This window comes from Suricata suricatta, chromosome 4 (assembly GCF_006229205.1).
Source record: "Suricata suricatta isolate VVHF042 chromosome 4, meerkat_22Aug2017_6uvM2_HiC, whole genome shotgun sequence".
Taxonomy (NCBI): Eukaryota; Metazoa; Chordata; class Mammalia; order Carnivora; family Herpestidae; genus Suricata; species Suricata suricatta.
In genome coordinates, this window is record NC_043703.1 from 66,428,378 (window position 1) to 66,452,157 (window position 23,780).

General features: G+C 38.0%; 2 long non-coding RNA genes across 4 annotated transcripts in view; one reads left to right on the plus strand and one right to left on the minus strand.

The window, feature by feature from the left end:
• Nucleotides 1–2,942: 2,942 nt before the first annotated feature.
• On the minus strand, nucleotides 2,943–20,731 carry LOC115289569. Of its 3 annotated transcripts, none has more exons than XR_003907686.1 (8): nucleotides 20,643–20,731; nucleotides 20,096–20,158; nucleotides 15,299–15,510; nucleotides 12,279–12,334; nucleotides 9,265–9,446; nucleotides 6,516–6,578; nucleotides 5,614–5,736; nucleotides 2,943–3,025 (listed from the first exon to the last, which is right to left on the minus strand). It is a non-coding gene; the product is annotated as an uncharacterized LOC115289569 (long non-coding RNA). The 3 variants fall into 3 exon arrangements; XR_003907685.1 differs by having other exon boundaries at nucleotides 6,516–6,687; XR_003907684.1 differs by having other exon boundaries at nucleotides 6,516–6,690.
• Nucleotides 9,715–23,780, plus strand: part of LOC115289570 — a 47,582-nt gene continuing 33,516 nt past the window's right edge. Inside the window, exons 1-2 of the long non-coding RNA XR_003907687.1 lie at nucleotides 9,715–9,893; nucleotides 18,267–18,352. This is a non-coding gene — a long non-coding RNA (uncharacterized LOC115289570). The remainder of the gene's footprint in view (nucleotides 9,894–18,266; nucleotides 18,353–23,780) is intronic.

The window sequence follows — 23,780 nt, forward strand, 5'->3', positions numbered from 1 at the left end:
GCTAAATTAGCTTGTTAGTTTCAGTAGCCATTTTATAGATTGATTAGAATTTTCTACATAAGTAACCATGCCATCTGCAAGAAAGACAGTTTTACTTATCGGTTTTCAATTTTTCTGGCTCTATTTCTTTTTCTTGTTCTATTGCAATGTTTATGAACCTTACTACATTGCTGAATAAAGTGATGAGAACATAAACCTTCCTGCACTCAAAATTAGGGGGAAAACATTCGATATTTTACCATTAAGTATGACGTTAGATGTAGGGGTTTCACAAATAGCCTTTATCAGGATGAAGAAGTGAATTACTTTAAAACATTTTTAAAAAATATTTATTTATTTTTGAGAGAGAGAGACAGAGAGACAGAGACAGAGCATGAGCAGGGCAGGGGCAGAGAGAGAGTGAGACACCGAATCCAAATCAGGCTCCAGGCTCTGACCTGTCAACACAGAGCCCAACATGGGGCTCAAACCTACAAACAGTGAGATCATGACCTGAGCTAAAGTCAGACACTTAACAAACTGAGTCATTCAGGCACCCCAGGAAGTGAATTTCTATTCTTAGCTTGCTGAATTTTAATCATGAATGGGTATGAATGTTGTCAATAGCTTTTTTTTTTTTCAAATATTGAGATGGTTAATTTGAGCCTCCTACCTCACTTACTTATTTAATGTGGTAAATTCCTCTGATTAATTGCACTGATTGCATTCCTGGTATAAAAACCCACTTGGTCAATTTACTTCTCCTTTTATATAGCAGTGGATTGATTTGCTATGTTAAGAATGGGAATTTTCTGTATATATTCATAAGGGATATAAATCCTTATTTGTACTATCTTTGTCAGATTTTGGTAATAAGGTTATTCTGGTCCCATAAAATGAGTTGAGAAATGTTCTCTCATTGACTGTTTTCTAACAAAGTTTCTGTAGAATTTTTTTTTCCTTTAAATATTTTACAGAAATATTGGTGAAATCATCTGGGGTTGGAGTTTTCTTTGTTGAAAGATTTGAGTTCTAAATTCAATTTCTTTAATATATATAGACTTCTCATATTTTTAGTTACCTTTTTAATCTGCTTTGGGAAGATGAGTTTTCCAAAGATTTTGTCAATTCTATATGTTATCATAATTATGAAACAGAAAGTTGTTGATAATATCATTTTTATTACCTTTGAATATGTAGCAATATCCATTTAATTACTGTTGATGTAATTTGTTTTTTCTCTTTTTGCTAAGTTCTCAATTTTATTACTATTTTATACAAATGATGTTTGACTTTGTTAATTTTCTTTATTGTTTACACATTTTCTAATTCATTTTGCTGTTCTTTATTATTATTATTATTACTTTCTTTCTTCTACTTACTTTGGGTATAGTTTGCCTTTCTTTTTCTAACTTTAAAAAAATTTTCTTTCACTTAGCAGTGAAAGAAACAAAACGCACTTACATTCCTGTACTACAAATATAAATTCTAAAATTAATTTACTTTCTTCTAGCACTTGTTTTTTTCCTTCTCCCAGTACTTGTACTTAAATGAAATCTATTTTTTAACATTTTAAGACTGAAGCTCCACTTAATGGTTTTACATCTTATAACTCTCCTTCTTACAGGAATCTCACAAATTTTGGCATGCCATATTTCATGTTCATTTTGTTTCTTATATGTCCAATATTTTCCCTTAGATTTTTTCTTTGATTCATAGACCATTTAATGTACTCTTTTATTTCCAATTGTTTGGATGCATTTCTAGATATTTTATTGTTACTGATTTTTACTTTAACCTTAGGTTGTAAGATTTCAATCATTTGAAATGTATTAAAACACAGTCTGCCTTAATGAGTAGTGCAGAACCCTTGAAAGAATATGAATTCTAAAGTGTTGGATATAGTGTTCTAAAATGTCAAGTAGGTCATATGGATTGATAACATCTTTCCAATTACTATAATTAACTAATTTTGCATATGTGTTTATTTGTTCTGTAAATTAAATGGAGACGTTATTGAAATCTCCAATTATTATGGATTTATATTAGTTCTGGCAATCATTGGCTCATTTATTATTAAAGTCTGTTAATAAGTAAATGCATGTTGGGGCATCTGGGTGGCTTAGTTGGTCAAGCATCTGACTTTGGCTGTTCGTGGGTTTAACCCCCCCTTTCATGATCTCACTGTTAGTGGGTCTGACCCATGCATTTGGCTCTGTACTGACCCATTGAGAGCCTGGGATTCTGTCTCTTCTCTCTGCCCCTCCCCCACACAAACTTTGTCTTCCCCTCCTCTCAAAAAATAAACATTAAAATAAATTTTTGTGTATGGTGTAAGAGAGTGGTCTAGTTTCATTCTTCTGCATGTTGCTGTCCAGTTCTCCCAGCACCACCTGCTAAAGAGGCAGTCTTTTTTCCATCGGATACTCTTTCCTGCTTTGTCAAAAATTAATTGGCTGTACATTTGTGGGCCCAGTCCTGGGTTCTCTATTCTATTCCATTGGTCCATGTGTCTATTTTTGTGCCAAGGTCTGTCTTATTATTTATTTTATATTTGTCCCATTTGGTTTTTTTGCATTTCATTTTGTTTATTTTTGTTTTGGTTTGGTTTTTGCTCTTCAATAGTTGATGGCATTTTTTGAAAGATAATTTTTTTATTGCATCCTTTTAATCTTTGCTAGCTTTTTATCTATACCTATAATTTCAGCTAGATATTTTAAACATTCTTAAATTATGGTAATGTAGCCTAATTTTTCAAAAATAAAATGAACGTTATCTCTGAAATTGAAAGCAAAATCAATATTATACTACTTTACTTAGAACACTATATTTAAATTTATCTACTCTATCCCTTGAGTTATATGAGTAATAGCTCTCTATATATGATAATTTAATTTGAAATGTTACCATTTTTGTTTTTAACAGTCATTTTTAGAAGAAATTAAGAGATAATAAAAGAAAGCCTTTTATATTTACCTATATACTTGTCATTTTCAATTCTCCTTATCCAGCCCTTAGGATACAAGTTTCAACCTGGCATCATTTTCTGTGTGTGGAAGAACTTCTGTTAGTATTTCTTGTAGGCAGATCTGTTGGTAACATGCACTCAGCTTTTATTTATCTGAATATCTTTATTTTACCTTCACTTTTATTTTTATTATTTTTTAAAAAAATTTAATGTTTACATATTTTTGAGAGAGAGAGATTAGAGAAGGGGAAGAGAGAAAGGAGACACAGAATCTGAGGCAGGCTCCAGGCTCTGAGCTTTCAGCACTGAGCCTGATGTAGGGCTTGAGTCCATGAACCATGAGATCATGACCTGAGCCAAAGTTGGATGCTTAATCAATTGAGTCACCCAGTAGGCACCCCTACCTTCATTTTTACAGCGTATCTTTACTAGGACTAGAATTCTAGATTGACATTTATTTTTATTTTAGCACTTAGATGTAATTTCATTATCTCTGGCCAGTATTGTTTCTGACAAGAAGCCAGCCATCAGTTCCTATCATTGTTTCCTTTTAGGTATCTTGGTGTCATTTTCTTTGCTTATTCTCTTTACATGTCAATGAGTTTTTGAATCTGTAGGTTGACATTCTTCACTAAATTTGGAAACATTTTTTCTATTCTTCCTTTGTTTTTCCCCCTGCTCCATTTTCCCACTCTTCCCTTTTTTGAGAAATTCTATTACAGATATGTTAGAAAGCTTGATGTGTTTTCATAGGTCTCTGAGGTTCTGCTCATTTTTAAAATTTTTTTTCTTTTTTGGATTGGGTAATTTCCACGGATTTGTCCTCATAGACCCTTTCTTCTGCCTTCTACAATCTATTTTGAACCCCACCCAGCAGATTTTTTTATTTCATATGTTACATTTTTCTGTTCTAGTATTTCTGTTTTTTACAGGTTTACTTATCTGCTGTAATTCCTCACGTTAACTCACAAGTTCCACATTTTCCATTAAATTCTTGAGCATATTTATATTCTCTTGCTTAATGTCCTTTATCTAATTCCAACATCTGAGTAGTCTGAGTTTGTCTTGGTTATCTTTTTTCTTGGTTTTTATGCCACATTTTTTTAAAAATCACGTATATTAATTAATCAAGTGTACATTCAGCATTAACATTGTGGATAATACATTGTAGAAAATCTGACTTACAGCGTCTTTCATTAGAGAAAGTCACATTTTGTCTGGGAAACAGTTAAATTACTTGGAATCGTCTCTGTGCTGTGAAATGTGTTTTAGTTCTTTGTCAGGGCTTGTATGGGCCAGTTTTGTCATTAGTCCTAGGGTATGGCTCTTATCTGGGGTATGGTCTTTGCTCGTAGGGTGTGGTGCTTTTGGAATCTTAACTGAATATCCAAGGTTCTCAGAGATGTCTGCCATTCTAACTGGGTCAGAATTCTTTCTTCTAGTGTTATGTAATTTCTGTTTCCTGTTCTGCTCTCAGCCTTAAAGCAATCATTCTCTTTCAGGACTCACAAATTTTTTCTTCTGAATGCATAGGCTAACTTGCAGCCAAGGTTCACCAAAAACATGTACCCAGATTTTTAGGGCTGTTCTTTGGTCAGATCGCCCCTTTCCAGGATCCTGCCCTGAATGTCCCAGATGTTTTAGCAATCCTGCTCATGCCTGTTAGTCTCCACAGCTCACCAAAATCACTGTGGTCTGCTTGGGCTCCATCTCCCTGTGCTGCGGTCCACAACATGCCCCCAGGAGGAAGCTAGGACAAATAGGAGGCTCACCTCATGTTTTCTTTTCTTAAAGATTGCCTGAGGTTCCAGGGTGAAACCTTTATATATATTTTTTCCAGTTTTATGGTATGTCAAGTTAACAAATTTGATAGTAGTAACTCTGTCATAGCTGAAAGAAGTCTTATCATTTATTAAATTTATATCCACAATGTGTGACCTACAATCCATCAGTGTACAATGGATCTGCATATATGAATGGATGTATGAATAGTGGAATTAGTGGAGAGATGGGTGGGAAAGACTTGCCATGCTTTTTTCTAATGTTATTTTTTCTCCTTCACACTTCTTACAGTCTCTCTGTATTTGTTTTGTTTTGTTTCTTGTGTCACTCCCACTAGAATGTAAGTGGCACAATGTAACTGTCAAAATGACAGTTGTTTGTTTTGTTCACTCATTTATTCCTAAAACTGGAATAATGACTGGCATATACAAAGTGCTCAATAAATATGTGTTCTTAGAGTTAACTGATAGGTTTTTAAGGATGACCTGTCTTACTTCTACAGAAATATGCTTAATAATGAAGTGAAGTCAAGGCAGGTATAAAATCTGTCAGTGGATGGTTAATGCTTTTTGGAGAAGGTCATTTTAGAATATTCTGACAACTGGAATACTCAATCCAGCCATATCAACCCCTTTTCTGTTCCTTATTACATATGCCAACTTTCTTCCTCCCTTAAAAATGTTGTTGTCCCAACTCCCTGGAAACCATCTCCTTTGCTCTTCCCATGAACAATAGTTCCTTACACCATTCAAAGGTCAACTCAAATGCTGCCATTTTAGAGAGGCCTTCCCTGATCTCAAATAGAAGGCCTCACACCCCCAGTTTTTCTCTATTAAAACACCATGCTTGATTTTCTTAAAAGAACATATGCTTGTCTGAATTACCTTATTTTACTTTTACATATTCATTGTCTTATCTCTTTTCCCAGAAGATAAACTCTGTAAGAGCCATACTCTCATGGGGTTTCTTCAAGGTAATGCCCAGAATTTAACACAGTGCTTGGTTCTCTGTAAGCACAAAAGGGTTTTCTGATGATAGGTAGGATTCTAAGATGTCTCCCATGATTTCCACCCCTTGGTATTATTCCTGTGATTTTGTTATGCAGATTGTAAAGGGGTTTTGCAGATGTAATGAAGGCTATGAATCAGTTACTTAATCAACTGAGCCCTTTCAAACCAGAGAGTTTTCTTTGGCTGGCAGCAGAGGAGGAAGTCAAAGAGATTCCAAATGCAAAAAGGATTTGATGACCCACTGCTGACTTTGAAGATGGAGGGGAGCACATACAAAGATCAGAGAGAGGCCTCTCTGGCAGCCAACAAAGAAATGGGAACCTCAGTCCTACAGCTGCAAGGAACTGAATGCTTCCAATAACCAAATATACTTAGAAGCAGTTATTTCTTGGAGCCTCAAGATAAGAACCCAACCTGGCTGACACCTTGATTTGGCTTTATAAAAACCTAAGCTGAGAGTCCAGTTGAGCCTGTCCAGACTTTTGACCATCAGAACAGTGAGATAAGGAATGGGCACCATATTAAGTTGCAAAATTTGTAGTGACTTATTATGCAACAATAGGAAACTAATACAAGATCATAACAAGTATTTGTGACTTTTCTTCTGCCCCAGCACAACCTATCAGTCTCACAGATGAATTCTCTCCTCTATAGAGAGGACAATGGCCTAAGGGTTTGTGATCCATTGACTTCATCCATGATCCATGACTTTATCATGAGTCAGAAATGTCCCTTGACAATCTCTCGTCTGCAAGGATCTCTTTATCTTTGCTCACCTGTCTTCTCCTTCTTGCTCATCTCTGAGGAAAAGATGCTTCTTTCGGAGTTTTGTCATTTCACTGGTGATTTTAAACAGAGTGTGACCTGATTTGTCAGAATATTGCTTCTTCTCCTGTCACCTCTTTTGCCTTGTATGTACCACTTCCCCATCAGATGCTTCTTCTATGTCTACTAATTAAAATTAGCAAATATAGCATCTCACTGTACTTGATTGAACAGTCAAACTTTTTGAAAGCAGAGTCAGCACTCACTTCTTCCCTTTCCTCATCATTAACCAATTTCTAAAAATATAATTTTATTTCTTTGTACTAGAATTAAGGTATATGACATTGTACAAAATCCAAAACCACAAGGGTATAAAGAAACAAAGAGTAAGCCTTCCTCCCATCCTTGTCCCATTAATATCTAGTTCCCCTTCTTAAAGGCAACCGTTTGTGGATGTGTATATCTTTCCAGGGATAGTGTATGTGCACATACACTACACACACACACATATGTGCACATACATATACATTTGTTTAATGCCTAACCTCACCTTCTAGCTAACCCCGGTCCTATTTTCATGGAAGGCACCAATATTTTTATGTTTTGTATTCCTTATCTCATGGCTCTTCGTTAACTTCTCTTTTGTTAATTTCCATGAAGCATTTGACATTCTCAAAACAGCAGCATCATTATGCCACCTCAAATTATTTTTTTAAGTTTATTTATTTTGATAGAGAGAGAGAGAGAGTGAGAGAGGGAGAACATGAGTGGGGAAAGGGCAGAGAGAGGGAGACAGAATCTCAAGCAGACTCCATGCTATAAGTGTGGAGCTCGACTTGGGACTCAGTCTCATGAACCATGAGATCATGACCTGGGCCCAAATCAAGAGTCAGATGCTCAACCGACTGAGCCACCCAAATACCCAATCTCAAACTCTTTTTAAAAAATTCTCATTGTTTTCATAACAGTGCAATCTTTAAATGGTCTTCTAGTTCCCAGATTACTGCTTCTCCATTTTATGGATGCCTCCTATCATCTCAGTGTTAGCACCCAAGGCTCTGATCTCATGGATTTCTATAGTTTTAACCATTAACCTTATGTGGATGATTGCCAAAGTAATCTTTTTGGATAACCTAAATGGATTGGCCAAATTCTAGCTCTTTATTTCAGCAGGCTGTGAGCATTTTCTTCCCAACATTCCCTAACTCTTTAGGATAAGATTTCTAAAGCTGAATCATACTTCAATTCTTTCTGGGGAGTTGGGAAATGGGAAACTCTAAAAGCGGCGGCTCTTGCTGACTCCCCACTGGCATTAACTGTTCCACTTAGGCTCCACCCGTAGATTTATAGATAAGTCTTTCCTCTCTCTCAGCTCTCACACAACCCCCATTACTAGATACAGTCAGCTCTTAGTTTATTACCTCTTCCCACCTGTTCCTTCTTGCTACACTCACCCAAAGTCATGCCCAGATAAAATCTGCTAAATATTCTCAATGCTTCCAAACTCTCTTTTCCCCTATCCAGTTGGCACTATTGTCTAATTCAATTCTTTCTTCTTATTCAAAGCCTTAAATGACTCTCTATTGCTTGTAAGATAAAATAAACATTCTTTAGCTTATCATTCAGAGTTGAAAATAATCTGGCTCCAACATACTTATGCAGTCTCATTCCTCACTCGTCCCTCCATTTATCTTGCATTGTGGCTTAACTGGAATTTTCCCTGTCCATACCATCCTGTTCCCGAAACTTTCATAATAATATAATGGCTCTCCACACCTCCTTTCCTTTCAATTTCCTGCATCACTGACACTTTGAAAACCTGTCATCAATTCAAGACTAAATAAAGTTCCTCTTCATCTACTAAGTATTTTCTGATGTCATCCTTCTGCTATGTAGTTTACGGGCATTGTGTGGACGCTGATTGCTTATGTGCAAAGAGGAGAACCAAACCTACTCAACACCTAAAATGCACTGGTCACTGTGCTAGGCACTGTCATCTCATTGAATCTTTACAACTGTGTAGTGCTAGTGTATCAACCCACGGTCACACAACTAGGTTATGAGCAAGGAGCTCATTCCAGGTTGCCTCAGTAGAAAAATGAAAGCAAAACAAAACAAACAAACAAAAACAAAAATGAAGTAAACAAAGAATAAAAAGACTCTGTCTGTGGTTCCATTTGAAACTATGCTAATGGCATGGATAAGGTCAGGTCATAGTGCGGTACTTAAAAGGATGTGTCCTATTTCCACATTGAGACCTGCAGTTCTTTAGGACTACTTCCTCTTACTCCTTTTCCTGGTTCACTTGTACTCATCATTCAGGTCTCAAATGAAACACCATTTCTTCAAAAAAACCTTTCCTGACCTGCCTCTTGCCCCACCCAGGTGGGGTGCTTTGTTAAGTACTCTCACTCTACTTTGTACTTTCCCTGGGTAGCATCATTATAATTCAATTAAGAAATTCCTTTAGTTACATATCTTATTACTTAATAGTATCCAGGAAATTGCTTATTAAATTACTAAAGCATGAACTAATTTAAGGGTAGATACCATATCTCTTTCCTTGACAAGTGTATCACTGAAAATATTCCTTTTGTGGTAAATTAATGAATGGATGGATTGGTAGATAAATTAACAATTCTCAAAACTCTCCTAGTCTAGATTTCTAAGATTGGTAACCCAACAATGATAAATGCGTGGGAGAAAAAGCATTAAGTTGTATTTGTTTAGTATCTTTTTCTCGCTGACTACTAAAATCACCTTCGGTCTCCAGTCCCTATCGATTTGGCCTTAGAGATTCTTTCTTCCTTTTTTCCTTTCTTCCTTTTTCTTTCTTTCTTTCTTTCTTTCTTTCTTTCTTTCTTTCTTTCTTTCTTTCTTTCTTTCTTTCTTCTTTCTTTCTAGCAAGAAATGTGTCTTTAATATGCTTGGGATAGCTGCCTCTGCAGAGTAAGAAAATATTAAACAATACAACACAACATAAATAATACAAATAATGTCGGTACTACATTGTTAACATTAAGCTGATCCATTTAAGGACCGGCAGCATCAAGAGTTGTTTCAAAGAAATTTAACACTTGAAGATACTATAGATAGACAGTATTAATTGGTCTGAATAGTACTTACAACCCAGGAGAAATTTGTTTTCCCACATAGCTATTTTCATCGGAACACAAAACATAAAGGTCTCTTTGTTTGGGTGCAGTGTGATGCTGTTGGAATGGTACCTAGGTGTCGAGATGATATCTCTAACACGGTGGATTTACACAGCACCATGCTTCACAGAAGCCTAATTGTGTTGTTGTTTTAAAGACAAGCTGGTGCCAAAGACCTGGCTTTCTGCAGAGGATGCCAGATGGTTACCTTGGAAAATCGCTTCTCAGAAACAGGTGGGTGTTCATCTCATTCTCCTGCCCACAGGCAAAGCCTTCGCTCTGTACTATTCAGAGAGGTCTCAGGGAGAAGCCGTTTGCGGACAATGGAAAATATTTTTCTTCCAGTGGTTCCCAGTACACTGTAAGCACTCAAAGATGCTAATGATTGATCATTTAAGTTTAAAAATCAGTATCTCCTCTTCACTTTCACTCTGAACCTCAGCCTCAAACTGCCCACTCTGCATGTATTTCTTCTTAAATCTCTACTAGTTAAAAGTCAGAGCAGAGCTGCTGATTCTTATCCACCTTCCCAACCCATGCCCTAGGCCACATCAACTCCCATCCAGAGCTTTTCCTGCTCTGTAAATGGTACAACTGTCCACCAAATTGTTTAAGATCAAAATATAGGGCTTCTTGTGGATTACTGTTGCTGTATAACATCCCACTCAAATCTACTGAGTTCTGTTGACTCTACCTCCAAAATATCTCCAACTCCGTCAAAGCCTACTCCCTAACTGACTCAGCTGTAGCCCCACAGCATCCTCTTTTGCCTAATTGGCCTCTCTCCTTCCGCTCTTGTTCTTTATTCTTTTCTCCCTCTTGTTCCTTTAAAGTTCATTTTCATGCACCAGCCTGGGTGAGCCTTTTAACAGTGCAAACCAGACCATTTTACTCCCCTGACAGCTTCTAAAAATAGTCAGAATGAAATCACATGCATTGCCCACCAGACATAAGACCTATTGATCTCCCCTTGCCAAGGGAGAACCCCATCTTCTCTACTTTTCCCACTCATTCCCCACTCCCCAGCCACACGGACCTTGTCTTTGACCCTCCAACACACTGAGCGATTCCAGGTTCATTGGCTTGGCACGTGTTCGCCCTGCTGTTTAAAACTAATACCTCCCAGATCTACATGGCACTTAGTCCTTCTTGCCTTTCAGGCCATAGTTCAAACAACAGACTGCCTTGCCTCCTTTGCTTTCAATCATACTACCTTTCTTCATATGACTTAATTATATCTAATATATATTTGTGAACCTGTATTTGTTGTGGGCCTTCCCACGAGTTTACAAAGTCAAGCTCAGAGATTGACTCTATTGGTCGCTGCTGCATCCCCAACCTATAAAAGTGTGACCGGCTGGCTGGCGGAAAACGCATGTAAGGTGAACTTGTCTCAGTGGGACCAGGCATCTTTTTGAGTCCTGATTCTGAAATTTTTACAGAGCAATATTTGGCTAGGGTTGGTCATGGACAGTACAAAAGAATCTGAGTTCAATATTGTCACAAAATAAAACAGAGACAATGTGCTCACAGAGATCATGTGCATTTAGGTGGTATTTGAATACCACCTGAGACTCTATTGTCAGGCTAAGCCTGAGAGCACCTTTGGAAGCTAGACCTCCAGGCACCCAAACAGTTTCTTCTGCCAGAGTGTCTCTGCCCTGCATCTGCTTAATTTTTTTAAAAAAATGTTATTGGTTTCCAGAAAGGGGACTCTGACAAATAGGATTCTACTTGTGCAAACGAATGCAACCGCTTAAAGCATATATATGTGAACATTTAGAAGTCCTCAGCTGAATCTCCAAAAATAGAGAGAAGGTGAATGTCTCATTATCCATACTTCTCCCTGCTTTCTGGTCCCACTGTCACTACCCTATTGAGACCCCCACCTCTTCCTTTGGCCTGGATAGTATCTGGGAATATCTCTGCCTCCTTTTCTGTCCCTTCTGCCAATTCCTTCAAGCCCCAGAGGCTCCCGTGCCTATCACACTCATGGTCTCTCAGCAACTGGGACGGGGACCACCATCCTTACCTTACTCTTGCTCCAAAGTCTCTCTGCCCTGAGTACCCTTCAGACCAGCCACACTTGACCATCTCTCAAGGGGCCTGAAGTTCTCCCTTCTCCAAATGGCTGTGCTCTGACCATTCCTCACCCCATTCTCCTTTCACTGGGACTTGCCAATTAAAACCCCACCCATGCTACCTTCAGCTTCCTTATCTCCTACCCCACCCACCTCACCTTACCCTCAGGGCATCATCTCCCTCTTCCTCTGGGCTCACAACTCTTTGTTTACACTGTTGTTGTGTAAACTAAGTACACTTTTGTCCTCTCTGAACTGTGGAGATTGCCTGCTCCTGCTGGGAAAGATATGACTAGGAGCAGAGGATTCAGTTGCTAGTCCCACTTCAACTCATACTATTGGTGTTATCTTGGACTGATCCTCTCTGAGCCCTCTCCTCTTTACCTATAAAAAATGCATAATACTATCTACGTTTCTCTCAAAGCTGTTGTGGGTGTTGATATATGTGAAAATAATTGGGAAGCTCTAAATGCGAAGCATCCTTATTCCTATTTGCTACTTGAGGGCAGGGACCATTTCCATTCATCTTTGTACCTACCATCCAGCCCCAATGCACACCAGTATCTAGCAGAGTCCATTCTCTTCAGTGCAGTTCTGAGGAAAACAGAAGGGACCCATTCAGACTCATACTTAATACCTCAACTTGAACTTACAAGTTGCTCAGAAGAGTTCTTTCTGATCTACAGGAGAAAATTAACAGAAGAAAAGTTTTAGGCTATTTACAAACTGCTTTATTTGAGTAAATACCCCTGAAATTAGTACTCTTTTGGATCTTTCATGCGCTCTCAAAAGTCTAGCCCCCAGTTTGGGGACATCCCAGCCCCAGGAGCTTTTCGAGACAGAATTTGAAAGAGATAGTTTAATTAAGTCAGTACAGGTTTGTCTGATGGCCAGGGTGTATGGTATATTTCCAGAAGAAGAGCTAGTTAGGAGGAAAGAAAACGGAATCCCTAAAGTAACACTCTGAAAATGTCTTGAAGAATGCTCTGGCCTCTGTATCAAGACTTGGATGATGCAGAGAGTAGATGTTATAGGGGAATCTATGCTTGACTTTCCCCTGACCCAACTCATTTCCAATCTTATAGTGTTGGATCACCATGGCTGGCCATTTAGGTTGTGCACTGAACAAGAATGCACATAGGAAGATATTATTTACATAATATATTTGTACATACTATTTTTTTTTTGCAATTTTCTGCCAAAGGAGAGCCGAGTGTCTTATGTTATACCCAGATTTTAATATCGCCCCCCAAAACCAGAGACTGCCAGGGAGACCGAGTCACACATGCAAAAGCAAAGGGCTTTATTATGGGCTTAGGCTTGCCAGGGCCTAAACTCGGGCTCACAGATTTTACCGGCGTGGTGGATACATGCTGAGAGCCCCGAACAAAAGCAGGGTAGGGCTTTTAAGAGTTTGGGAAGAGGGGCGCCTGGGTGGCTCAGTCGGTTAGGCCTCCGACTTCGGCTCAGGTCAGATCTCACGTTCGTGGGTTCGAGTCCCGCGTCAAGCTCTGTGCTGACAGCTAGCTCAGAGCTTGGAGCCTGCTTCCAGTTCTGTGTCTCCTTCTCTCTCTGCCCCTCCCCCTCTCATGTTCTGTCTCTCTCTGTATCAAAAATAAATAAAACATTTTTAAAAAATTAAAAAAAAAGAGTTTGGGAAGGAAGAGTTACAGGAAATTGTGACACAGGTACAGTGACCCAATTATTATTATACAATATTTACAATATTATTGACAGCAGGTTTAACCATTCACATTGCCTAGAGTATTTGTTACTTTGGGCGGGACCCAATCACAACATTTAGAGTATTGACCAATCACAGAGTGGGCCTAGGACCCTCACGCAGGGCGTGACTAGTCTTAGCCTCCATCTTTAGGCCTGCCCTTAGAAACGTTAAAGGTGTTAGCTGGCCTTTCCTGATTGGGTGTTACAAGGGTGGTCCCTCCTGCCTTGGGCAATGTGTGCCCTTCTATTGTCTCATGGAGTCAGTTTCAGACCTGCGTCCTTACACTTAAGGAAGGGTGACTTTTTGTTTGGTAGGAGAAGCCCTGACAGGACCCCCTAGATGGGAAGGGCTATTAAGAATAGAAAGAACTGTGCCATTAACAGCCCAGTACTTCCATGTTAACATTCCTTCAAAAAAGTTGTTTCAGAAAGGAAGTGGAAGGAATATCCCTACTTGTCATGATCGAGAAAAGTGCCAGAACCCAGTGGTCCAGATGTGACTGACGGAGGCGTGTATGTGTAAGCAGGACAGAACAGATACAGCGTCTGTAGGGAGGAAGAGGTTCCCAGTCCTGGTTAAACCCACTGCAATGAGAGCACATACACAATTAGATCATCCCTTTGTCCCTCTTCCAATTTCGCCTGCCTCCCCCAAACTCTTTAAAGGCAAGACATGTGTCTTATTCATATTCATCCTCTGAGAACCTAGCACAGGACTTGGTGCATAATATTTACTCAGCTGGCTGTTTGATGGATGCTCATGGGTTTTATAAGTTTTATCCAGGAGGCTTCTTATATCCGGTTTTCTCTTTCATTTCTTTTGCGTTTTTCTTTTTTCTCAGACTTGGGGTGTCGTCATAGGAGATAATATTTTCAATAAACAATATAAACCTTCACTCAGTACACAAGTTAGAAAATACCATGGCAGGAACCCCCAGGGGCCTTTTTTTCCAGGTACAGTTTTTCCATCTTTCCTCCATCTCCAAGTTACCAGAAGGACTTTCCTATACCCTCAAGTTCAGGACACTGATCAAGTCCGTTAAGAAGCTTTTATTCTAAGGCTGCTGCGTATAAAGGACTGCATTTTACTCTGGGAAGGGAGTCAAAGTCTTTGCAAATCAATGACCTGTTTGTCTAGCCGACAAAAAGTGGACTTCATTGGCACTCTTAGCACAGTCCTAATTCAAGCTGGTGTGCCAGAAACGGAACTTGTGCCTCTCAGATTCAACAAGGTCTTCAGACCGTGGCCGTCTTGCACAATATGGAGCTGCTATTAGAGCAACGAAGGGTATTTACAGTGTGTTTAAATAATGTAGTGCAAAGAATAGGAGGTTTGAAAGTCTGGCTGGGAGCTGGAGCATTGACTTCCATAAATCTAAGACCCAGAAAATACCTTTTTTGTTCGAATGTTGGAAAGAATTTTGTCGACCTTTTTGCTTCATTGGGATTTCTTTAAGTTTTCCTGGTAACCAGAAACAAATTTCACAATTTGTGTGGGTCTTGGCTCCTGTTCCAAGAGTGAGGGAGAGCTGGTTGTTATTTCAGTAACCCCTGCACAGTGGAGTATGGAGAATTCAGCCAGCAGCTCACCCTGCCAAACCAAACAGGAATCAGTGTGGACAATAGGAAGATTATGTGGTGGAAAATGGATACCCCGAACTGAGGCAGGAAAGCCATGTCTATTATATTTAGAAGCAGCAGCTCTCCCCCAGGTTACAAAGCCATCCGTCCAAGCATTCAGATGTTGCTGATTCACCACTCACCCACAGAGGTCAATGGGTGAGGCCGAAACAGAGTGTTTTCTTTCTTAGAACTCCCTGTGTGCAGTGATACCTGGACACGAATCTGTTCATGACCACTACATCCTTTCATTCACACTGGATCAGGCTCCCAGGCTTCCAGGGCTCCCGAGAGAGGAGATGGATGGAGCCCCCGCTGCCGGGAGCAAATGCAAGAAGGCTCAGCAGCACCCTCCAGAAGGTGCTGCTCCTTGACGGCTCTGTGAAGGGCATGCTGTTCACCTTCCTCCCTGCTTTTATCCTGACCTGCAGGAGAAGAGAAGCAAAAACAAAACAAAATCAAGCAAACAAAACACCTGGATTTTCTTTTCTTTTTTTTTCTTTAAGTTTATTTATTCTGAGAGAGACAGAGACAGAGCAAGTGGGAGTGGGGCAAAGAGAGAGGGAGACACAGAATCAGAAGGATTCTGTGCTCTCATTTGTCAGCACAGAGCCTGATGTGGGGCTCAAACTCACAAAACCATGAGATCATGACCTGAGCTGAACCGAGTTGGGTGCTTAACTAATTGAGCCACCCCAGGGCCCCAACCCCTGGGTTTTCTAAGCCACTAAAGCCCCAGTACTGGGATGACCTAAAATGTCTCCTAGTGGCCCAGGCTGGCCTTTGGTCAGTCACTGTTGTAAGGTGAAGGCAGAGTGGCTTCCCACCAGTTGCCAGCCCGTGGCCCCGCTTGGCCATGTCCCCTGCCAGCAGTGTCAGTAGTGTGCTGCAGGCGGAGGACTGACTCGCGAGGGCGTGCTGTGTTCTGGAGTGTGAATGCTTCTTTGATTCTTGTCTCTTCTTTTTAAAAAAACAAAATCAAATGAGTGATTTTTCATCTTAACAATCCAAAGTACAACAAATAAGGTGGCACTTACGTATTCTTCGCCAAGATGTGTAGGTGTCATTGTTATTACAAACACTCCTTGTTTATTCATTGCTCTTGTTTTTAAAGAAATGAAACTTTAAAGATAGAGTAAACCCCACCTTCACCTCCCCTTCCTCAGAGGGGGTACCTTCTAAAGTTGGCACAGATCATTCCCATGTGATTTTTAGGACTTTTACTATGTATTCCTATTCATAAATATATATGATCTTGCATAGCTTTTTAAATCTACATGAATGATATATTTTACATGTCTGTTTTCAATTTACTTTTTGTATTCAAACCAATGTTTTTGAAATATATCAGTGTGAATATTGCTAAATCTAGCTTTAAGATTGTTTAATATTCCTTTAAATAAATTCTTTTGGGTGCCTGGGTGGCTCAGTTGGTTATGTGTCCGACTCTTGATTTTGGCTCTGGTCATTGTCTCATGGTCAAGAGATGGAGGCTGATGTTGGGCTCCATGCTGGGCATGAGGCCTGCTTAAGATTCTCTCCTTCTCCCTTGGCCCCTCCCCTTAAGCTCTCTCTCTCTCTCTCAAAATAAAGAGTCCTTTAAATTTTTTTAAATGTTTTTAATTTATTTTTGAGAGACAGAGAGCATGAGCAGGGGAGGATCAGAGAGAGAGGGAGACATAGAATCTGAAGCAGTCCTTTAAAAATCTAATCTTTAGGGCACCTAGGTTGACTCAGTCCATTGAGCATCTGACTTCAGCTCAGGTCATGATCTCATGGTTCGTGGGTTTGTGCGTTTGAGCCCTACATCAGGCTCTGGGTTGACAGCTCAGAGCCTAGAGGCTGCTTCGGATTCTGTGTCTACCTCTCTCTCTCTCTGCCCCTCCCCCGTTCATGCTCTGTCTCTCAAAAATAAATAAACATTAAAAACATTATAAAATAAAATAAAATAAAAATCTAATCTATTCAAGCGCAGACGTTTTCTCCCATTATTTTTAATGCAAAGAATATAATCAACGTGCTTCTACATTCATCTTAGCACTCCTGTCTAGTATTTACAGGTACTATTTCAGATACTATTGCTGACCCATACTAATTTAAACTTTGCCAAATATTGGCAAATTGCTCCCTGAGAAGGTTGCACTAATTTATAATCCCACATAATGTGTAACATTACACCAAAACTTGGTGTCAACAGATTACTTTTTGCTGACCTGATGGTTTCAAATGGTACTTCACTTTTTTATTTTTCAATTCCCAGATACCCAGTGAAATTGAGCATTTTTTCATATGCCATGGTCTGTTTGTGTTTCTTGCTTTTTTTTTTTTAAGTTTATTTATTTTGAGAGAGACAGACCATAAGTTGGGGAGGGGCAGAGAGCAAGGGAGACAGAGAATATGAAGTGGGCTCTGCACTGAGAGCAGAGAGCTGGATGTGGGGCTTGAACTCATGAACCACAAGGTCATGACCTGAGCTAACGTCAGATGCTTAACCAACTGAGCCACCCAGGCACCTCATTTATAAATTGCCCGTTCAAATGCTTTGCTTATATTTTTACTGTGTTATTGTAGGGATTCTTTGTAGAGTTTAGGATTTATATGAGGTACCCATGGATTTTCCCAGTCTATGACTTCCTTTTTTACTTAGTTTATAGTAAATTTTAATTTTTAATGTAGTTAAAATTTACTTTTTAATGTAGTTAAGTTTATTGACCCTTTCTCTATATATTATTAGTATTTTGCAATTTTTTAAGAAAATGCTTCTTCAGTTCTATATTCTGAAGATTTTTCCATGCTTCATTCTAAATTGTGTGTGTGTGTGTGTGTGTGTGTGTGTGTGTGTGAAATTTCAGCCCTCACACCATCTGGGAATGTGAATTTGTAAATAAAATGAATAGAGCTTAATTTTATCTTTCCATATGAATAATCAATTATATCATATGATTCTTTGAAAAGTGTACTCTTTCCCCACTAATGTATAATATCACTGATATTACAAATTTCCTTACATTTGTGGGTCTATTTCTTGATGTTTCAATTGTTCCATTTTTCTATAATTTTAAAATTGCAATAGTTTTATCAATAAATAAGTTTAATAAATTAAAATAAAATTTATTAAATAAATTATAAATAATTTATCTTTTCCTCCACCCCATTCTCCTCCCCCTCTTCTTTCTTGTAGAGTTTATTGGCTTCTGTTGGCCTTTTACTTTACCATAAGATTTCAGAATCAGCTTGTCCAGATCCTCAAAAATTCATGGTGACAAGGTAACTTCAATTATATTGAATTCATGAATTAATTTGGGGAGAATTGACACCTTTATAATAAAGAGTGGTTCCATTCATGAAGACAATGTAGCTCTCCAACAGTGAGGTCTTTTATGTTTTCCAGTGAACTTTTATACATTTTTAAAAAATATCATCCATATTTATTAGATTTGTTTCTAGACAGCTTATCAATTTAGTTACTAATATAAGTTATATCTTCTAAAATTATATTATTTGACTACTTGTTGCTTTTTCATCCTCATACAAAGAATATTTTTATATTATATGTAGTATCTTAATAAAATCCAAAGTTCCTTATTTGTTCTAATAATTTGCATAAGTACTAGGCTTTTCCATGTGGACAGTAATGCCAATGATGAAAGTTTTGTCCTATCTTTCTAATCAGTATAACTGTCTCCTCCACCTCCAATATGCACCAGCAGAATAGAAACAATGATAGCTGGAAAATTTTCTCATTCCTGATTTTAAAGAGTATGTTTTTGTTTTATTTCCTATTGGCATTTATGACAGACTTAAAAGATACCTTTTAAAATGTGCCTTTTTTTCCTTGTTGGCCAGTAATTTTTCTCTTTTCATGAATATTTGCCTGTTTTCTGTCCTCGGTTTTCTTTATCTATTAGTGATTTGTTACTTCTCCCTCTAAGCTACCAATATTGTGACATATTAATAGAATATCCAAATTTAATACTTACCATAATATACACATGGATCCATTTTTTATTTTTGTGTTTAAGCTCATGAGAAAGATTGGATTTTAGAATATTGTTTGTTTTTCCTGTACTGTCCTTCTCTTGTTTAGATATGAGATTATACTGGCTTCATTAAATGAATTGAGTTACTTCCTCTGTTGTTCTGATCCCTGAGAGAGTATATATGAAATAGAAATGATCCATTCAGTGGAAGCTTGAGATAATTTGCATATAAATGATTATGGACTGGAGGATTTTTAGGGGGATAGATTTTGATCCATTAATCCATTTTTTAAAATGGCTGTAAATTTTAAATGTGTTTAAAAATTTATTTTTCTGTTTAAATTTTCTATTTCTTCTTGAGTCAGTTTTTATAAGTTACAGTTTTCTAGGACAGAATTTCTTAACTCATTGCAGACCAATATTTTATAAAATACAAAATCATATGCTTGGATTTCACAGCAGTATAAAACATGCTTTCTCTGGTTCTAAGTACTTATTCTCAATTTCTGTACTTACTTCATGTCAGACTGGTAACAAATAGTTTTCAGACCAGTCAGCTGACTACAATTTGAGTAGCACTGTTCAGAAAATCATCCATTTGTCAAACTTCTTAAATCCATTGGCATAGAGCGTTGTTCATGACTCTGATAGTATCTTTAAACATTGCTATTGTATGTGTAGTTATGTTGCTTGCTCAATCCTAGGGACAGGAAGTGTGGGGTAATGGAAAGATTTAAAGTCAGAAGAACCAGCTTAACCCACAGCTTTGGTGTTTATGAGCTGCATAACTTTGGGCAAGTTAATTCTCTGAGTTTCGGTGTATCTTTTGTGGTAGATTAGGTCAGGGGTCCTCAATGTTTTTTGTTTTGTTTAATTCTTTCCTACCTCCCAATGCTATATTATTTTCAAATGGTGCCTATCATTAAAGCAGATCAAAATGGAATTGTCTTTCTTGAGGAGGGAGGGAGTATTGCCCCTTTGTCTTGCTGCCCTCTCCCACCTTCAAGAAGCCCTGAGACCCTTCACAAACCTCCTTGGGCTAGCGTTGAAGAGGACAGATTTTCCTTTATCCTTCAAGATTCTTCTGACTGGTCTAGAGAGAAAGTGCCATGTGTCAGATTAAGAGAAGAAAATCTAATTTGCACACACTATGAGACCTAAGAGGTGACCAAGGTGGGCAGGTTTTATACTTTTTAGACAAAGAAGCATAAATCTGTGAGGAAATGGCAAAGAAAACTTATGTTTGGGAGCTTCAATTAGTAAGGAATTCTAAATAGAATTTGGGCTAGGGTAACAGATTAGTAAAACCAACAAGGTTTACTTATATAGGCTTTTTCCGCCCTAATTTCCCTATCTTGGATGATAAGGGATCTCTCTACCTCCTGGTGCAGAGAGGGTACCTTTCACATGGAGGCTTTATTTCCTACATTCTGAAGACAAAGGAGAATTGGAGTATTCCTGCACTAGCTATTTCTTCAATAACTTAAACTCAGAATAATCCATATACCACTTTGGCATATTTTATGGCAGCCTGTCCTAGGCCCCCACACTAGCACAATTTGACACTCCTAGTTTACCTTGCAAAGGTCTGAAGTAAACCTTCCTTGAGTTGGCATTAAGCCAAACAGCCAGTAAATAAGCAGCCAAAGTGATTGCATTAAGCATGGTTTCCATGAGGACAAAAAGAGCCTTCCAGGTTTCCTAGCAACAGAAATCAAGGTCTGCTGGCCACGGCAGAATAAAAAACATTCTTTGGAACATGGGGAAAATGGTTAATTGAGTTTAACCCGTATTCTCTATTGTGATACAACAATAGAAATGATCAGAGGTGACAGTTTTCTAGTTTTTCCACATGAAATCTTCCAGCATCTCCTGAGCTGCACATGGTAATCATCAACCATAAGATGAGGGTAGTGGAATTCTCGCTTTATTAAAAAATGAAAGGTAGCTAGTCACAGTTTCCTTTGATGCACATTTTATTTGAGAAAGGAAAGGGAGGGAGGAGAGGAGAGTGATAATTTCAGCGTTTTCCCTTTCATACCATAGTACATAAAGGAACATCTTAAAACACAGGTTTTGGGATGCCCGTGGTTTCTTTGTCTTTTTTTTTATGAGCTTCATCTCCTTACCTTATAGATTACAAAAATTTATTTCTAAGCTGAGTGACCTAAGATCACACACCTATTAAGCGGCAGAGCCGGTAGAGACCAGGCTTCTTCTTTTAAAGTCAACTTATAATCTTTATGAAAGTTTTAATTGATTATAATGTTTTTGATCAAAAGTTGATATCTTGTGTCTTTTTCCCCCCACTTTTTACTTTGAGGAATTAAACCTACAGAAAGGTTGAAAAAATAGAATATGAATACCATATCCTCTTCACTTAGATTCACGAGTGTGCATTTTACATTTTTGTTTTCTTCTTTGTATGTGGATATATTCATACATATGTATCTATGCGTCTACATACACATATGTAAAACATAAGTACATATTTTATGCTGAACTATTTAGTTACTTAAGAATTAGCAACTCATGAATAAAGACTTTTAATTTTATGTTATATATTTATATATGTTATATGCGTTTATATATCATATATTTAATTTTATATTTATGTTATATATTATATAAAATTTTGTATTAAATATATATTTCTACTCTACCTAAAATACCATAAATTACCCTTGAGAATTCAATTATTATATAATATAGCCTATAATTAAATGTTTTCAATTGTCTTAATATTATCTTTCATATATTTTTAAAATCTTGGATCCAGTCAAGATTTACACTATACATTTGCTTTTGATCTCTCTCTTTCTTTCTATCTGTTCCTCTGTCACTCTCTCTTTCTTTTGTGACACTGACTTTTTGAGTTCAGATAAGTATCTTCTAGAATGTTCTATTCAGAGAATTAACTCTGAATTTGTATAACTGTTTCTTTATAATTTGATATAGACTAAATGTTTTTAGCAAGAAAACTGCATAGGTAATATGTTGTATATTTATTAGACCACATCAGGTAGCAAATGAAGTCAAGAGGTTTCCTTATTGGTAAGGCTGTCTGATCTGCTAGTTAAGACGATGATTACCAAATGTAAAGGTACATTTTCCATTTGTAATTTTTAAATAACCTGCATCGCAAAACTTTGAGATCATGTGGGCATTCAGTTTACATGAGTCTTTCAGCCAATGGTTTTGGCATCCATAGTTTACCCTGATCCTGCTGGAATCACTTATTAAAATGAAGAGTTGCAAAATGGTGATATTTTAGTTCTATCCATTCCTTCCACATTTATTAGTGTGCATTTTAATTATAAAGTAGAGGGGCACCTGGGTGGCTCAATCAGTTAAGCGTCCGACTTTGACTTGGGTCATGATCTAGCGGTTTGTGAGTTTGGGCCCTGTGTTGGGTTCTGAGCTGACAGCTCAGAGCCTGGAATTTGCTCTGGATTCTGTGCCTCCTTCTCTCTCTGCCTCTCCTTCGGTTATGCATTTTTTCTCTCTCCCTCTCTCTCTCTCTCTTTCTCAAAAATAAATGAATAAACATTTTTTTTAAAAATTAAAGAAGAGTCTTCTCTTTCTCTCAGTCTCTTTCTGTGCGTCTCTCTGTCTCTCTGTGTCTCATTGCTAGTTCAATAATCAGTGTGCACTGCCTCCTTAAACTTTGTTGCTTTTGATCTAAATTTCTACATAGAAAGGCCTTGTGGAAAATGTTTGTCATTGTCAAGGCACAGCGATTTAAGATTCTGTGTCCATCATGCCTTCCAAAAACTTAATGAGGACGGTAGAGCCAATTAACTTCACTTGAGCTTCTAGGAATGAAGTTCTCAATTATTAATAAGTAAATTGGTGAACAGTGTTATTAAGTAGCTAATAAAAATATAAAAATGTCCATAAAAGATAAAGAAGAGTAGGAATCTTTTTTAAAGAGTGTTGCTGAAATCTTAGAATGTCATTTGATTTTACCTAAAGAAAAGAATTTGAGCTTCTGGGCTGCCCAAGGGAAAGGTCTAGTCCCAGTGTTGTGAGTATTATCAGTGCAGAGGGAGTTCACAGAACATGTAAAAACTTTTAAGGCTGGCATGCAATATTTTCTTCATTGCTTCTTTTTGAATAAATCAGTGAAGGCAAAAATAAACATAGTTGGGTCAGGATGCCTGAAATAAAACCAAGCACAATATGAAAAGGATGGAGCAGTTTCTCAAGGTAAGTTGAAAGAGAAACTACTGGATGACTTTTTTTCATTTTTTTCCGTAATATTTTATTGTCAAATTGTTTTCCATACAACACCCAGTGCTCTTCCCCTTAAGTGCCCTCCACCATCACCACCACCTCTTTTCCCCCCTCCCCCTTCCCCTTCAACCCTCAGTTCATTCTCAGATTTTGCATCCCTCTCTCTCCCCAACTCTCTCTCCCTCCTCTGCTTCCCCTGGTTCTCCATTAGGTCTCTCCTGTTTTCCTGCTAGACCTGTGAGTGCAAACATGGTTTCTGCCCTTCTCTGCCTGGCTTACATCACTCAGCATGACACCCTCAAGGTCCATCCACTTTCCTACAAAGGGCCATATGTCATTCCCTCTCATTGCCATGTAGTACTCCATCGTGAATATATACCACATCTTCTTGATCCATTTGTCAGGTGATGGACATTTAGGCTCCTTCCATGTTTTGGCTATTGTTGACATTGCTGCTATGAACATTGGGGTACATGTGC